Raw genomic sequence first — 17,764 nt, forward strand, 5'->3', positions numbered from 1 at the left:
ACGAACCACAACTCTGTGCTCTTCCTGCAAACCCTGACCTTGCTCAAAGGAAACCAGCAGAAGAATTCACAACCACTTCTTACACCACTTCACATAATCCTCTTTCAAGCACACTCCCAGGTATCACAAATTAATAGCTCTTTCCCTATTTCCCTTGTCCTATACTGTTAGCCTATTAACAACAACCCACTTTGCACCTCCTATATCCACATCAAAACTGGGACGATCTGCCATGCTCAAGAGGATGCACAACATGCTAATCAGTAAAGCAAATTAAAATCCATAGATTATAATCTGATCCTGACATCCAATTTGCTGGGGAGTAATTTCCATCAGAAGAAAGATCAAAGTGGCAGCATACAGGATTGGAGTCTTACTTTTTACCTAAAGCTACCTCACGAAGCATCTTTTATATCCATATTTTAAGTCCTGTTCCACTTTTTCAGTGTCACCTGCACCCACAATGATGCTACATTTAAATATACAACTTGCAAGACAGGGCTTGAAAAACACCTTTCCCCGTAGTGAGTAGGAGGTTTTTCCTGCTGAAAACAGAAATGTGTCAAAATCAAAACATAACCTAAACTTCCACTGAACACTGCCTTTCTCTCCCCATTTCCCTCTCTTTGTATTTGTCTGCTTTGTTTTGACTTTTTAATTAAAATCTGATCTTGTAAAATGTCGTTTTTAAAGCATTATTGGAATTCGAAATTGAACCACCTGCATTGCAAGTAATTACTTTGTACTTAAACGCAGGGATATCACTGGGGAAAAGACCCCCAGGAAGCACACGCTGGTGCACAATGGTTGTCCTCAGTGCAGCTATGTAGCCAGTCTGGCTTTTTCTAGGTAAACCTCTAATTTCTTTGTAGAAGTCAATACTTCAAGGAATGCGATTGGCAGAATTAGCAGGCTTGCATGATTTTTTTGTGGCAGACTGTGACGGTTTGCTCAGCTGCTGCTCAGGTTTTGGCTTAACACACAGCTCACGCCAAAGCCTGGCGCATGCTGGGAGCAGCACCATTGGGTCAAAGCAAGAGCAACACGTCTGCTGGACACAGCGGGCAGGAAGAGATAAGGGCCATTCTGCAGCTGTTCTTACCTGCAGTGTGCTGTCCCCTGCAGCCATCATCTCCTGTATCTCTGCAAAATACCTGCCTGGCAGTTGCTTCAAAAATCCCCTAGCTGATGGAAACGGTACAGACCTAGCTTCCAAGCTGGGAGGTATAAATGTATCAGCTTCCCCAAAAAGCCTCTGAAGCAAATCCAACACAGCAGCTGCACTGCCGAGTCTTTACAAAAATTATTTTTAAAAAATTTTAAAAAAACACAAACAAACAAAAAACCCAACCAAGCAAACAACCCCCCTCCCAAATACTCCCCCCAAAACACAAACAACAACAACAAAAATTGATATCATGTTTGTAAACTTTGTTCACTGTTTCTGCCTGCTCTGGCTTTACCAGTTAATGAACCTGTCCAAACTTGTGAGTTTTTAATACTAATACTCAAAGCACTATGCAAAGACTACAAGAGAAAATACTATATCTCAACACATTATATCTTTTTCAACATTCATCTTTTAATTTTTTCCTCAAACTAAATTGGAAACACCCTTGAATAGGATGAGCATTTGAACTGAAGCATGCCATTAAATGTAGACGAAAGTTTTCACACGGAAAAGAGGAATGTGGTCAGTTAAAATTAATTTCTCCACATCTCATAAGATATTTGTTTCAATATCTAGGGTGCAAGTCCTCTCTGTAGCAAAGTCACCTTTATGGATGCCATTATTTTACTTCAGGAGATAAAAACAACCTTGCCACACAAAGGCCACTCTTCTGCATCATTCAAATATGTGTATGTGACTTTTGGGCTCCACTGAAGCCTCAAGCCTCAGAGAATCTCGTGTTCATTTTGTTCAAAGTTAATGCCACGTGTCTGACAGTTGGTAAATTGAGTCTCTCTTGTTTCCTGGGCAGGATTTCTCACTTGTTATCTTTCAGTGCTCTGAAAAAGATTGCTTTCAAAATTGAACTTGTCAAGTCAACCGGTTCACTTCTGAACAATCTCTAGAATGTCTGCCTTCTGAGTCGATGCATTTTCATTCATTCATTTAGGGCACCTTGAGAATCAATGCAGTGAAAGAAAACACTGGTAGCCCACTCCCACAGATGATGGTAACTCATAATGCAATAGAATTGTGTAAGCATTTAGCATGTATACATACATGCATTTAAACACAGATATACGGCTATATGTCTATAAAAACCTATGGTTGTCATTACTACTTGCAGACCAGGTGTTAGCAAATCTGAAATGAAATTAGAAAACTAGATGAAGCGTAATAAAGACCAGTCAGTGAGATAACTGGATGGCAATTCTGTTGCCAAGCCAAGGATTTACGTGGCAGCTTCTGCACCATCCAAAATACAGAGCGCAATGGGTCATGAGGCAAACACAAGAGCTGGGACCTGCCAGTACTTCATTATGTCTAACAGATTCTGTCATTGTAGTCTAAAGCCTGCAGTGGAAGATGTAAGTTAAAAAGCAAAATTAAAAACAATCACTCCCCATCCCAAAACTTCCCTCCCACCCCATCATTACTGTTTCAGAAATGTAAACTAGAAGAGTATGACTTTTCCTTAAGTCTAGTAAGAAGCCTTGTACTTTCAAGATACTGATTTTGGGAGGAAAAAAGTAAATAAAAATCTGACCTTCATTTTTTCTTAAAATTGATACAGCACTCAAAACTACAAGCATGTTCATACAGTTAAGTGCCCTGTTTTGTGCTCTGTTAGGGAAGTACAATTTTAAACTTGCACTTCAAGGTTAAGAAACCGCATATACAGCTTCACTGAAACCCAGATCTGAAGCCACAGGGATTCAAAAACTGTCTAGAGACTGAGGAACAGTAAGTCAAGTGAGCAGTTAGCTTGTGGACGGTACATGAGCGACTGACAAAACCTGTAGGAAGCTTTATTTGCTCCTTCAGTGAGCCTAACTATGCCCAAATGCCTCATCACACCAACAACTGTAGGTGGACAGAGATGAAGAGGAGACACACCCTAGGAGGTACCTAAACCCCCATCCAAGCAAGAGATAGGAATTAATACTATACACAGAGAGAGCAACTCCGCAGCTGTGCCCAAGGGAAAGAATTAATCAGCCAGAATGTGCTATCTGGAACTGTATTTCCCTTCATGTTCAGGGCTTTCCAAGAGGAAGCTAAGACTGGACAGGAGACCAGAATCTCCAGGAAATATAATGCAACAAGCAATTAACCACTAGCAAACAAAGTTCTCTTGTTAGTAAATTAGATATAACAGCACATTACTTCTCTTTCTAGTCCCAACTTGAGAGGCATTTCATATAGGGGAAGGCCTCAATTTCCCCAGCCATGTGCAAATTCAGGCTTCACTAGGCCTCCTGGAGACATTTACTGCAAAGCATCTTTGTACTTGCTGCGTTCTTCACAGCACTAGGAGATGTTGGAGATCTTCCCACTTGGAAAGAATTCTTCTAAATTGGAAAGAAGGCACAACACCTTGCCATCGTGCTGTCACGTTGGAGTTTGAACTCTTTTTGACACTAGATTGTGTCAAAATGGAAAAAAAAAAAAAAAAAGGGGAATTGACAAATTGACAGCTTCTGTAAAACTTGGGAGCTTTCTTTGAACTCAAGGAATCTGGTTTAGAAACTATACCGTAACACCGTCTGACACACAGCAAAGAACAGAGGTTCTCAAAAGAAAAGCGGATGCTGCCAAAGTTGGCCTTTGCTCTTGTTCCTTAGAGGCACAAAAGAGCATGGCAAAAAAGAAATAATACAGCCAGAAACCGTAAGGGGTATGAGGAGCCACTGTACTTAAGGTTTCTATGAAATGAACATCACGTGTTCACAGTCTGCTTTTCTATAGGAATAAAGATACCTATATACACATGCATAAATACAAATATATTATGAAGAAAGTATGCCACCTTACGCAAATTTTTGCACAATGCTTGCTTGACTACAAATAAGGCTGTAAAGCATCTTGACTTTTCTCCAGATGTGATATCAAATTGATTACAAATTTGGTTTTGTTACCATTAGCTCCACCACAAACTTCCCATAGGACAAGGAGACAGAGAGAATACTTGGACTTCACCCTGTTCAGAATGACTGATCTTGATGAGTACATTCAAAGGTTTTTCTGTGTCCTTATACTAATAAATAAATTTCTGCTAATGTGTATCTAACAATGTGCCCCAAAAAGATTTTAAAGGAGGCGGCTGAGCTGGCAGTAGCAACTCCATGGGCTGCTCTCCATGGATTACACATTACCTTTGCTGATTTAATTGTCCACGTGCACTATGTGAGATGAGACAATCCGCACCCTCCAATACATGCTGTAACTTCCGTAACCCAGACAGCATAAAAGAGCTCTCTCGTGGCTGTAAAGACTTACCAGCAGTGAAAGTCTACCCTTCCATGACCTTTTCTGTGTCAGGCATGGTATGAAGACAGCTAACATAAAACACTCCCTGCTAAATAATCCAGCCACCCTTTTCTCTCTTTCCAATGAAAAGCCATTCCCCTCCTTCAGCTTTGCCAGTAGGCCACTTCATTTTGACCTTGGCAATAAATACTTCTAAAATTATAGTGGTCAAGAGATATTATTATTTGTGGGTTTGGCAAGAGAGGGGGGAGAGAATCAGTGACCAACCAACATATGTTCATGGCTGTAAGGACATTTCAATTTAAGTCCACAGACCTTCCAGATATATATGGACATGGCTAACATTTGTCATGAGAATCTCCATTCTTCTGTCCCTCCACATTTGTAACAAAACTATACAACAGCAAAATTGCTCATACTTAGCAAGACCTTGTTACTCAGAGTGCTTTGGAGAATACCCTTTATACACAAGGCAAGCTTCATAACATGCTTGCAGTTTATTTTCTGCATTTAGATTTGAAGATTTTGTCTTCTGCAGGAATACTAACAAAAAAAAAATATGTCAGCAATTGTTAAATAGCATTTCATTTGCTATCATTTATCACATCAAGCTTGTTGAAGTTCATCCATATGACAAATACCTTTTTTCTGTCTCTGCTTCAATTTTATAGTGACATGCCTGCCTTTATTAGATTTAATACCTGCTGAAGTTAAAAAGAAACTTAAAGAAATTCAAAACAGCAAAGATGATGTAAATCTTTGCGACCTACATGTCCAGAAGTCCTAACTAAGGGCTGACCAGACACCAAAAACCAGGACAACCCTTCATCTCAGATGAAGTATCTTTCATTTGCACGCTATCAAAATTTTTTAAAACGCTGTTACCTGAACCTCCCTTCAGTCCTTTAGGAAGCTTCTATTAAACTACACAGCAGTAGATTAAGTTTGGCAAAATTAACTAAAAAAAAAACCCCAACCTACAGCTCATAGGCACTAGAAGCATTATTCAGCTGATATGAAGGAATTGCACAGATTTAACCTCAAACTACGTTTGAAACAGCTCTATAACAACAGAAAGACATGTTGAGACTGAGCCCATAAACAGACCTTGCATCTTCCATAAACCATTACAAACAGCATCTCCATACTTTCAGAAAAGTTAGGCTTAAGTTATTAAAGGTTAAGCTTAAAAGTTAGGCTTAAATTATTAAATTAATAGAAATGCAATACGCACTTGCGCTACGGAAGGGACTTCCAGAATGCTAACTTCCTTTTATAATTCCACTGGCAGGAGATAATTAGCTTGTGAATTCATGATACAGAGTATATGACTTGCTCTTGGCCTACTGTTAGTGCCCTATACTCATAACTCTTAAGACCATTTTCAGATGAGAGGAGCTTTCATGATTATGCTACTTAGCATGAAGAGCAGGGAGTAGTGGATAAATTAAAGTTTAGCTACAATTTACCAGTCGCATCAGGAGCTGGTATAAAATTGCATCACTCTATTACGGCTGTAGTTCCACATAATTATTTTTACTGACAGCACATCTGATTTAAGAGGGCTAACTCTCCCCCACCAGTGTAACCGTGCTCTCTTCACAGCAGAGTCCACTGTCACCTTACTTAAGCTGATTCAGTTACTTGCATTGCCACACTCTAAATTAGAGCTGCGAAATCAGGCAGCTAAAATAATGCAAACATAAATAAATGAAACTTTAATGAAGCTGTGGTAACATCCACCAGTTTCGAATCTGACCCTGTGTTGTTCATGAACTGTAACTACTTCTTGATTTCAGGAATTTATTTGTGTGTCTGTCATTTGGGTCTAAACGATGACTGCAGGGAGACAGCAACATCTAAATAGACCATCACATTCATCAGCTGCTCACCGGGTTCAATGTGTTGGAGTTATTTTTGGTCAGTGCTACACTCTAATATATGTATCGTATTTCCCCCTTAGCATAAATGAAAGGTGAGGGTGAACTCACATCTGTTTGCAGGCAGTTAATTTTAACCATCTCCTACCCAGCCGAAAGAGTCATGGACTAGGGAGACCTTTTGAAGCAATCAGGAACAAATAAGGATTAACTAATTTCTGTTGACCCCAGAAAAGGGACCAATATCAAGCTTATGAGGCTGACCTCAGACCAAGTCCTTCAATGAGACATTTTCCACCTGGAGTCAAAGCAGATCCTCTGAGATCTGACCACAGGCCTTTGCACACAGCCAAGACAGGTCAGCTGTTGGCCAAGTAAAGAATGCTGGTTCACCAGAACTGCAGGCAACAAATCAAAAGCAACCAGAATGTGAAGAACATAAGGAAGCGGTGGTCCAACACACCAAAGAACATAAGGTTGTTCATCATCTCCGTGCAGAGGAAAGACTTTTTTGACGGAGAAGCAACCGTGCACACTGCCAAAGGTAAGGGGCAAGGGCCATGTGCTCAGGCAAGCTGAAAGTTATCCCTATTCAGTAGGTATTTGCCTTTGGGATCTTTTCCCATTCCTATTAATTGGAAATAGCTGAGCTATCTCACCAAATTTCTGTGAAGCTTCATATAGACAATGATAAAACTGTAAGGTCACAGAGGTGAACAGCATTTTTTTTTTTTTTTTTTAGTTTTAAATATTGCTACTCTGCCCATGGCCTTGGCTGCAGTGCAACTGAGAGCTGCCCCCTTCCTTTGGGGACCTTGGAAAGAGCTGTGGGAGCTGCTTTGGGGCTGTCTTTGGGCTGAGACTCTACCGTTTGGCTACAGCATCAATCCTGGAACGACAGCAGAGCTCACACATTCAGCAGTTAGTGCCTTTAGACAGGCACAAATAATTCACAGGTCAGTGGGTGGCTGTGAGAGACGACAGCCTCTGAATGATGAAGGCCAAGTTCTCTGCTGAAGCGAACTGGAACAGCATGGCAGGGAAGCCAGCAGAGTTCCAGCTCTGAAGAGTGGGGAGCCCAGCCTATCCAAAGCCACTGAGAAATTCCTGTGTATTAACAACTACTAATTCCAATTTCATCAAGATCTTGCAGCTTCTCTCTGCATTTCCTCCTCTGTTTCCACTCCCTTTACTTCTCTTTTTCTCCTCCTCAATACTCTTCCCTTGTCTTTTTCCAGTTTTTTCCATTAGACACTTCTCACCCCTTCGTGTTTTCCTTCATGTGACGCACTGACCCTCTCCTCTCATTTTCTAAACCAAATATCCTTGTCTGACTTAAGAGATGTTTCCACATTTAAACTCTACTGTTATGAAAGAGATGGAGGCAAACGGTGTGAGTTTTGTGGAGTCAGCACACAGATATGCAGTGCAGCATTTCAATCCATGGTACACATTTTTAGATGAAGAGCCTAGAAGATTGCTTCTGCTAGTTTAAATAAAATGAAAGGGCACAATTCTGAACGTGCGTCATTACTGGGGATACTCTCTGAGCTACTGTAAGCAAGCAGTGAGGTACAGAAGCAATGCCAGCTGCAATCACTGTAGGTCCTGGTATGTTTAGAAATTAATCAAAGTAGCTACTGCAGAATAAGTACTTTAAAGCAGTTTCAAAAGTTCAGTTTCTACACAGACACTCTCTACTCCAGAACAAATGTCCTCATAGGGAATTATATCTATATAATTAACCTAGAATAGTTTATCCTTGAAAAAGTCCAGGAGTAGACAGATCTTAGGATTTGGCTGATCACACAGAGAAATCTTAACAATCAAATTCACCTTCCCTACAGCTTTGCTCATTTTCTTTCAACTTCATTTCAAGTCTTAATTGCCTACTTAAGCAACTTCCACTACAACTTGTGATCTTACAGAAGAAACCAGAGAAGGGAAAGTATCCACTGCATTGAGGAGAAATAGGGTTAGGAACAGGCAGGGCTATGAAGAGAACACAGCATTTCCCCCCAACAGTAACCAGGCAGTGGGTTGAAACCAGAGGAAGATCTCTCATTACACCAAGCAAGGAGGCTAATGAACATAGCTGTGACTCGGTGCTGCTAAACACCAGACAAGCAGAAGATAGCATATGTATCTTTCAAGGGCCAATGCTCCAGCAGACTTTCTCAGATCCTTTGCTTAAAGGAAGAAGTTTTCATGACCTGGCCGTTAACTGTAGAGTTCAGCAGAAAAAATGTAACAGTGATAACACTGATCAGGTTGCGCAATTCAGCCAGCTTCAAAACCTCACCGAGTATGGAAGCAGCAGAAGATGCGTAAAAAGCAAAGGCTAGAGGGTTGTTTTCTGAAACAGATGTTCTGTGTAGTGCCATCCCACTTAACTGCCTTTAGTAACACAGGCCATGCCTGAAAACCAAGAAATGCCAGCATTTTCCAGATGTATTATACCCCTTAGCATCACCTTCATAAACATATTTCTCGGCGGTCTTCAAGGAGTTTAAAGATCAGCTTGTATCTACATTAGGGAAGTACGGCAAAGGCAGCTCAGACAGAAGTCCTCCTTTTAGTACTCTCCCCTTTGTATCCTTGCAGCCAAATATCTTCAAAAGAGCCCTTTACTCAAATTTTCAGAGAGCTCTGGTCTATCACTTAGGCAGCCAAAGAGGGGAAGAGCAGTTTATAAATGTGCTTGTAGCTCTGCTGCTCCTGAGATGACACCAAAGATCAGACTTTTCCAGTACCCAAGGGACATGCAACATCCTAAACACCTGGAAGACAGGGCCACCCATTTAAGGAATTAAGAACTAAATGAGCTGGTAATTTTTGTCTCATTCTTCTAGAGCCATAAAAGACATGCTAAAAATATGCAAATAGTCAGTACCATCTCTGACCATATGAAGCTGTTCCTGTTTGCAGTCTCTTTATCCGCCCTGAGACAATCTTGTCACCATTGCTTTCAGAAGCCTGATTTTATCTTTTTATCACTGCTGCTACAAGACAGCTTGACTGCAACGAACATGTTCATAATGAAATCAGTTGACCCAGAAACGAAGCACTAGCACCGACCTAGATTAAAAAACAAATACAAGTAAAACCTCTCTCTGAACTGTAGGCAATCCATGCTAAAATGATGGAGCAATACAGAGACTGATCTGTAAAAGGAGACTGTAACCAAGGTCCTCTGGTTCTGCACTTGTGCCCGGTTCTTAAGCTTTCTTAAACTTTCTACAGTTTTAAGCATGTAAGTGACCTACTTAAGATAATGTAATTAAAATAAGCAAGAGTGCAATTATCTTCTGTACAAGAAGGTCTAAAATTTCCTGTATTTTTTTTTTCTTAGAAAGCAGTGGCTTTCTTGGATGTTGTATATTATTAAGATAAAGCAATTTATTTTTGCAGAGCTCAGTTTTAGACTCCTTTTAGAACTGTGGATATTCATTTACTCACACAAAATATATTTAATAATATATGCCTTCTATACTTGCTCGTTTCATTTACCTTACAGTTTTCTCTAATAAGAAAGCTCCTTCATAAAAGGATGGGTTTTTTGGGTGCCAAACACAAGATCTACAGGACTCAAAAAAGGCATAACAGCACATATCTTCATCAGGCTTCTATTAATCATATGCTTTTCGTCTTCTTTGACTCAAAATGGCAATGCAAAGTAAAATCGTGTGCTCACACACAGAAAACTGCAAATCCACTCTCAATTGCTTTTCTTTGCGTCTGATCTGACTCTGAGATTTCTCCTAAAACCTTCCTACTTGTAGTGTCTCCCAAATATCATAATCAAAGGAAATATTTCACTCGTGTTCCCAAATGGAGAGTGCGTGCATGAAGGTGGAAGCACTACAGAGAGGACTGAACACCAGAATACCAATTACACCAGAACTACAAAAACACCTCAAAGCCATTAAATTTAAGAGACTTCGGTTGATGTCAAGCATGGCGGAAGAAGCAGAAAGTTCAGTTTAAAAGACAACCATATAAAAACGGCTCTTACTCCTCCAGGTAAATGCCTCCTTGTTAGCATATTATAGTTACCACTGTAGTTCACATTACTGACAATACACATCCAGCAGCAACACCAGCGGGTATTTTAAATTACATCTGTCCTACTGTTTACAGCTAAGTCTGTTCTGGGAGCAGAAACCCGACTTCACTCCAGTGCACTCCCCTGCAGCGCCCGTTCACGCTGACTGCAGATGCTGGGGTGTTGGCAGTGCCAGAGGAAGACAAGGCTCAACCTGAATTTCACATTTGAGAGGTAGGGTATGCAGGGCTTTAAACTGCTTTGTAGGATTGAGGTATAAGCAGCTTACCACAGAGGGGCCGGGATATGGTTTGTAATCAAATCTAAATCTCCTCAGCACCATTTTGTCCCAGCCCTGAGCCCAGATTTCTTCTTTACTGCAGAGCTGACACTCCAGACTGTGAGTTCACATTTCATAGTAAAAAAAGTAATGAAAGGAACTCCCGTATTTCCTGTTTAACATTTCAGCCTTCTCAAGGGTAATAAAACAAAATCTCCCTACAACAACAGATAAGTCAGACAAATAAAATGTCAAACTACTTTAGAAATAAGCTAGTCAAGATAATAGAATAAATCTCTTGGGGAGCCATTAATTGCATTCTTTTATGCATTTGGTAAAGAAGCTTCTAGAGAACGTATGATAGCTAATACAAAAGGATGTGCTATTTTTGTATCTCTTCTTTAAAATGAATTTAGTGCTGACAAAAAGATATCTGATTAGTATCTGGGGAACCTAAAACCTTTCCTACGTCCTTATGAGGAATGATACCACTGACAGTTCTATTAACAAACCAAAGCAGAGGCTGCACAGTCGGACAGAGGGAGCCCCATGTTGAGACTCCAGGGCAGGGATCCTCATCCTAGTTCTCCTGCCAGCCAAGTGACCATGGGGGCAAACTTGTTTCTCTGTTACATATCTGCAAAGTGAGGTTAATGACACTTCACAAAACACTGAGATCTATCAGCACAATGCTCGTTGCAAGAGCTTTGTACTTTTATCACCACCAAATTTCCTAGCAGCACCCTAACATAAAGGGAATAAAAACCCCATATCAACCAAATAAGCAGCTGAGTTGTGAATAAAACATCAGCATGGGATACAGCCATATTTATTCGCTTGGATTGCTTCCTGCAAAACAAAGATGACAGTAAGAGCCCATACTAATAGTTACTCACAAAACAAGAACATATCAGTTAGACTTAACTTTTCTTATTATTCTTTCCAAATGACTTGCCATTGTCACCATAATACAGCATGAAAAATAGTGCACTCCTCAGCCTCTATTTTTGATTAACCAGGTGCTCTGGGAATTTCTGTCTATCCCTAATCATAATTAAAAGTTGTTATCTCCATTTTCAATGTGGCTTGCAGGCAATTAAATCTATTTGGAAAGAAACAACTTTTTTTCTTCCATAGAAATTACTTACTTGTTTTTAAAAATAAAGCAGATCTGTTTGGTTAAAAAGCTAATTCTGATCCCTCCTTTTGCCTAGATGCTATTAATAAAGTTTCCTCATCTCGCAGTGACTCTCATAAGCACTGGAGAAATTCAGCATCTCTCAGAAGATTGCAATATGATAATGAAAGCTCTTGCAGCAAGCCCTGTTTCTGCCCTGTGAGCACAGGGATGTGCTAAGCAAAGGTCCGGCTTATGAGTTGTCTGAGGAAGGAATCTTTAAGGACTGTCTAGCACAGTGTGGTTCTTTTCTTGTCTGAGGCGCACACAGATAAGCAGAGAGAAACTCTTGGTTTGCAAATCATTTCCCTGGGCTCAGATTCCTGGTCCTCTGTTTTCAGTTTGGTCTAAAATCAGGGTTTCACCTTCATGACTTTAGTTGGCATTTATAGTTGGAAGAGGGCTTCTCAAAGTGAGATTTTCACTTTTTATTGATTACAGCTGTCAAAGGAGCATGTAGGTTTTCTCCATCCTGTCAGCCCCAAAGTGTTTAGCATGGCAAACCAGCCTCCCTGACAGTAGTGAGGCAAGAAGAGCTACAGAAAAACACGAACTGGTGGGGAAAGCAAAGCATTACTCCCCTCCACGACGACTCCACTCCTACCATCAGGCATGTGGGCAAAAAGTCTTTTCATGGCACAAAGATTGTTTTAAATACCTCAGAGCTTACAACCTGACAGCTTCTGGTCTAGGCTCCTTGTCTGCACATAAGCACTGCACAGACACAGGCAGACATTTCCCTCCTTTTCTGCCAGTGAAAGGAAGACAACAGCGTGCCATTTTTCCACTGCACCATCTCCTCGTCTGTACAGCAGAAGTGAAGGTTTTGGCTAAATCTCACCCCCCAGTGATACTGAGCTTGAGATGACAATTCATTCTGCCTGATTTCAATGGTGAAATACTACTTGGGAAACTGACACTTCTTTCATGTACTTTAAAGTACAAGCACTTATTATATCCATAATCAAATACATTAATTATCAACCCCAAACAGATGCCCCCAGCACCACCATGTTTCATTAGAAGCCCTTAGAACACAGAAAAAAAGAGTTTGTCTTCAGTCTGTAAAGACAATCTTAAAGACTCAAGATAAAAATTTTTGCAGAGAAACAGATTTTGTTTGGTTTTATTCCTGCACACTTTATATGGCAGCGTTGTGCACAATGCTCTAAGGATGAGGCAGTAAACATGGCCCTAGGACCTGTATCCTCTAAATTATACAGTGACACAGAATGAATACTTACAGTAACAAAGCAAACAAAGAAGCCTCCTACTCTTCTCCGATCCTTGCCTATTGGAAGCTCTGCTTGAGTTAAATATATAATCATATAAAAACAACAAAATCGTCACTAGCAATGCAGAAAATTGGGTCATTCCAGCTGCTGAAAGCTGTGTTTGCTGCATCTCCTTGGCCTAAACCTATAATTCAGTTTGAGAATTGAAAGCAATGTTGCTCAAGGTCTGACACAGTAATTCAGAAAGCAAAACAAAACCTTAGTCCAATTATAGACTCTATTAGGTGGTAAGTTATGGCCACTTTACCAAATTAACTGGCTGTTTAACTGTTTAACTACATGGACAGAATAGCCCTTCTGAAGGACTTGTATTAACAACAGATATTTTAGTCTTCACAGACAACACAAAGGGTGAACAGGTGACAAAAAGAGTCATTTTCTAGCATAAATCACCGAGCTTTGATTGATACAACTCAAGAAGAAAGCTAGGAACTGCAAGAGAAGAGTCACTGAACATCAAGCAAAATAACATTTCCTGGTAGACACCAGCTTTTGAGAGTATGAGAATACCTGAGTCAAAAGTTAAGACCAATTAACATCAGATGCCCAACTTCAATTATGCTTCACACCACAGACCTTGATGAAATCCTCAGTTTGCATGTGCTGCAGAAGCCCATTTAAGTAGGAAAGGAAAGGAAGTATTTAAGACAAATAAAAAGAAAGGAGGAAGTCTAACCCTCCCTTTAAAATGCTTCACCGCTTCAGATCCACCCACTTCGAAGTTATTACAGTGTTTTACTTGTAGCTTTATTCTTCCAGAAGATTCAAAAATATTTTTCCCTACAGGGCTTTAGAGGGGACTGAACATAAACTCAAATGTATCATCTTCCTTTCTCCCCACTTCAGGGGCTGCACTCTGTGAGATTATCCTGAATATATTTTGGTGTCTTAGTCATTTGTTGCTGGGTAATCAGCTATATACTTACAGCAACTGTGCCATATGCTGCAGCATCTCTTTTTTAATCTGTTTATCTGTCCTTCTCTTACCACAGCATGTTCTTCAACACCTCCACCGTTTTTATAACACGATTGGAAGGACTGGGTTGGTTTGTTTTTTTTTTTTCTATTCAAAATGCATAGACCATGCACAAAAGACACAGGTTCAATGGGGAAAGGACGAAGATGGACAGATTTCACACATCACTTCGGTAAACAGGGTTTGGTTTTTTGGGTTTTTTTTTCCTTAAACAGTGAAGGTCTTAAGTTACCAGCGTGATCCATTATATTAGTTATAATAGCTTCTGCAGGTTGTCTCTTCTACTCTTTAAAAAGCCAGTCACTGAGGCCTTAAGTTCAAATGCAATTATCCACTCAGAACTTCATTTTAGATCAATGAATTGATCACAGCCATTCATGTACCTGATGCAGGAATGGAAGCTTAGAGCACTCGACGTGATCCCAGTTGGAAAGGTGGCCTCTCCGCAACCAGCAAACTGGGCACCTGCAAAACAGGAGCCTGTGTGTCAGAAGCCATGCGTATTTTACAAAATACAAGGAAAACTCTAACAGCGTCTTTCAGGAAGGACAACAGAGACCCCCTCATTCACTGGACTAAAATTACTGGATTGAAATGTAATAGAGAAAAACCTGGCAAGTATAACAGTTTTCATTAGTGGTACATGAAACCCATAGCTTGGCTCATGAAGTCATTAGAATGACAACACCTGCCGTCAGCAGTGGGAGCAGAGCATGGGGGAGACATCACGTTCTCAAGCTGATGGGATCAAGCTCTTCACTCTCAATGGGGCTTAAGCTCCTTTCTCCCACGGGCACTTCTGAACATCCCACACAGCTCGTTTCCACTTAGGCCAATGTTCAAGCACTTAATTAGAACAGAGTAGCATTATCATCTTATTTGCATAATCTGAATCACATTAAACACTGCATCAGATATGAGTGCTTCGTGGAATTGAGACACAAAAAAGATGCATGCATAAATTCTATAGATCCAGAATATGTAATGTATAAATCCATTATTTTGGGGGGAAAAAAAGTTTGTTGAAGAACAGAAAATAGAAGAAACTAATATAAATATAATTTATATATAAATATATAATTAATATTTAAAAAAAATCAAAAATCCTTCCTAAAATCAAAATGCTTTCATAAAATACTGAACGTTACAATCTCATTATTACCTAATATTTTGGTTTTTTAGAAAGTGATGCTTTTGATCTTCTTCTCTATAACCACAAAGACTAATTTTTCATTTGTGTTTTTTTAATGAAAGCCGAGCTATCCCCAAAATCTCACGCATAAAGAAATTGGAGTTTTTTTAAAAAATTTAAAAAAAAAAATTTATAGAACAACAGAAGGTGTCCTTAGTGGGACCATACAGTACAAAAAGACTGAGATGATTGCACATAGCACTGGAGGAGACAAGACAGGAGGGAAAATAAACCTCCATCCGAAGTCAGGTCATTGCCCACTTGATGCTCTGTATTAAGCTTAGCTTCACAGAATCACAGACCAGTAGAGGATGGAAGAGACCTCTGGAAGTCATCTGGTCCAACCACCCTGTTCAAGTAGGGCCATCTAGAGCCACTTGCCCAGGATTGTGTCCAGACAGCTTTTGAAGATCTACAAGGACGGAGACTCCACAACCTCCCCAGGCAACCTGTGCCAGTGCTCAGTCACCCCCACAGCAAAAAAGTATTTTCCTGATGTTCAGAGAGGGCCTCCTGTGTTTCATTTTGTGCCCATTACCTCTTGTCCTGTCACTGGGCACCACTAAAAAGAGCCTGGCTTCAATCTTCTTTGCACCCTCCCTTCAGATATTTTTATATACATTGATAAGATCCCCCCTGAGCCTTCTCTTTTCAAACCTGAATAGTCCCAGATCTCTCAGCCTTTACTCATACAAGAGATGCTCCAGTCCCTTAATCACCTTCGTGGCCCTTCACTTCTGTCACAGTAAGACTCACATACAAATGCATACTGCTTCTTCTCAAAGCCCACAGGGCACATACCAGATGCAGACGTTAGATTCCGTTCTAATACAAGCTGCCTGGGAATCAACACTCTGCCGGCTTGCTATCAGCAGGTTTTAGTAAAAAGGTGGCTTGGAGACACTTCCCTTCCTCCAGGAGCCCAGAGAACTTGAGAGCAAGTGGTTTATCAAGTGCTATGGCTCTACTTCGGCTTTGCCCATGCTCCTCACCCCCCATCACCCCAATTATGAACTGGATGAAAGGCTTTAAAGTAAAAGCTTTTAGGTGGGAAACGTTCTAAGCAGAATAAAAAGAGTTTTTATGCCAATGCAATGACTGCCAGAGTTATCGTTTAAGGCAAGATTAGTGCACTTGGAGTGATAGAAACCATCAGGAATGGACAATTAAGAGTCCAGACTAATCCTCAAAGACAAGATGCTTAAAGACCTAATAGCCTGACTGAAACCAGTGAGATCAGAGAGTGTTTTAACTCTTTCAAAAGGCCTGCAAGGCATTTGACACTATTTTCCCAGTAGGTTTTCCTTGCCTTCACTTCAAAGTCATCCAAAAGGGTGAACTTCAAACACCTGTTTCAAGTGAAGAGGATGGCACCAGAGGATGTGTTTTATTCAACGAGACAGACTCTACAAGAATAAACATGAATGCTCAGCATTCCTGTCCTCTACTTACTTTGTGAGAAAAAAAAATAAAAAATCTGTATGTTCTAATTACTGAATAAATTAGATAGATTAATTAAATTAGACAGAAGAAACACGGCCATTCCTTCCCATTTAAGCACACTCCCCATCCAGGAGAAGTACTGAGAAGGAAAAAAAAAAATCTATTGCATAAATTAAACAATTCAAGTACAGCATTAGAAGATCTTTCAAGTAAGAAGTAATGCTATATGAGAAAGGAGACTATGAACCACTGATTGCACTGATGTGTCTTTACTCACTTTTGAACACTTCTGCTACTTAAAACAGCATTACTGCATCAGGCATGGAGCCTGAAGTGCCATGCAAGATACCAAATCTGCTTTCCCCTACAATGTCTTCAATCCAAAGTGCATCCATAGTACAGGAACAGATTACTCACAACTGGTAAAATGCATCCAAACTCTATTTCCCAGAAGCTATCAAGAGACGATTTTATTGAAGGGAGGCATGAACAGGACAACAACTTGGGAGAAATCTACATATTAAAAAGGACCTCACTGGGACAAATATGCCTTTATTTTCATTTCCAGCTTATTAGAAGAAACAGAATTCCATGCTTGTTCCAGTTTCAAATGGCAAAAGCAGCAAAACCAACAAAAACTTGAGTAAAATTAAACTTGGAGGAGGAATTGTTTCTACATTGTACCTATCCAAAGTTTCTGCCTTGTTTCCAATCCAAGAAAGTGCTTGAGAGTCTTGTGTATCACTTGTTGTAGCTTGACTTATAGAGACAGAATTTGCTTGACTTCTGTTCTTAGAGACCACCACGACTTTAACTCCTCTGCTGTACATCTTTTTGCATTTTAGCACAGAGATCTACATATAAAGATACAACTGACCAGGCACATAGCCCAGGCTTTTGCCTGAAACAGAGGAGCAGCTCTACTGCCCACCAAATGAAACATATCTATAGGCAACATTACTAAAAAGGCTTCTTCCCTTTTCACAGTTTTTAATATTTTTGTTTTGTGAACTTATATTTTCATGTCTGCCAGAA

General features: G+C 40.1%; 1 protein-coding gene across 20 annotated transcripts in view; it reads right to left on the reverse strand.

Moving 5' to 3' along the window:
- The window catches only part of TSPAN4 (tetraspanin 4), a 460,958-nt gene that overhangs the window by 279,244 nt on the left and 163,950 nt on the right, over positions 1-17,764 (reverse strand). For 18 of the 20 annotated variants that reach the window (XM_054198966.1, XM_054198984.1, XM_054198963.1 and 15 more), the window contains one exon: positions 14,478-14,559. The exons of the other annotated variants lie outside the window; for them this stretch is intronic. The gene's annotated coding sequence lies outside the window, so the exon portion shown is untranslated. The remainder of the gene's footprint in view (positions 1-14,477; positions 14,560-17,764) is intronic. 20 annotated transcript variants of the gene reach the window in all.

The sequence above is a fragment of the Rissa tridactyla genome, chromosome 4 (genome assembly GCF_028500815.1).
Source record: "Rissa tridactyla isolate bRisTri1 chromosome 4, bRisTri1.patW.cur.20221130, whole genome shotgun sequence".
Taxonomy (NCBI): Eukaryota; Metazoa; Chordata; class Aves; order Charadriiformes; family Laridae; genus Rissa; species Rissa tridactyla.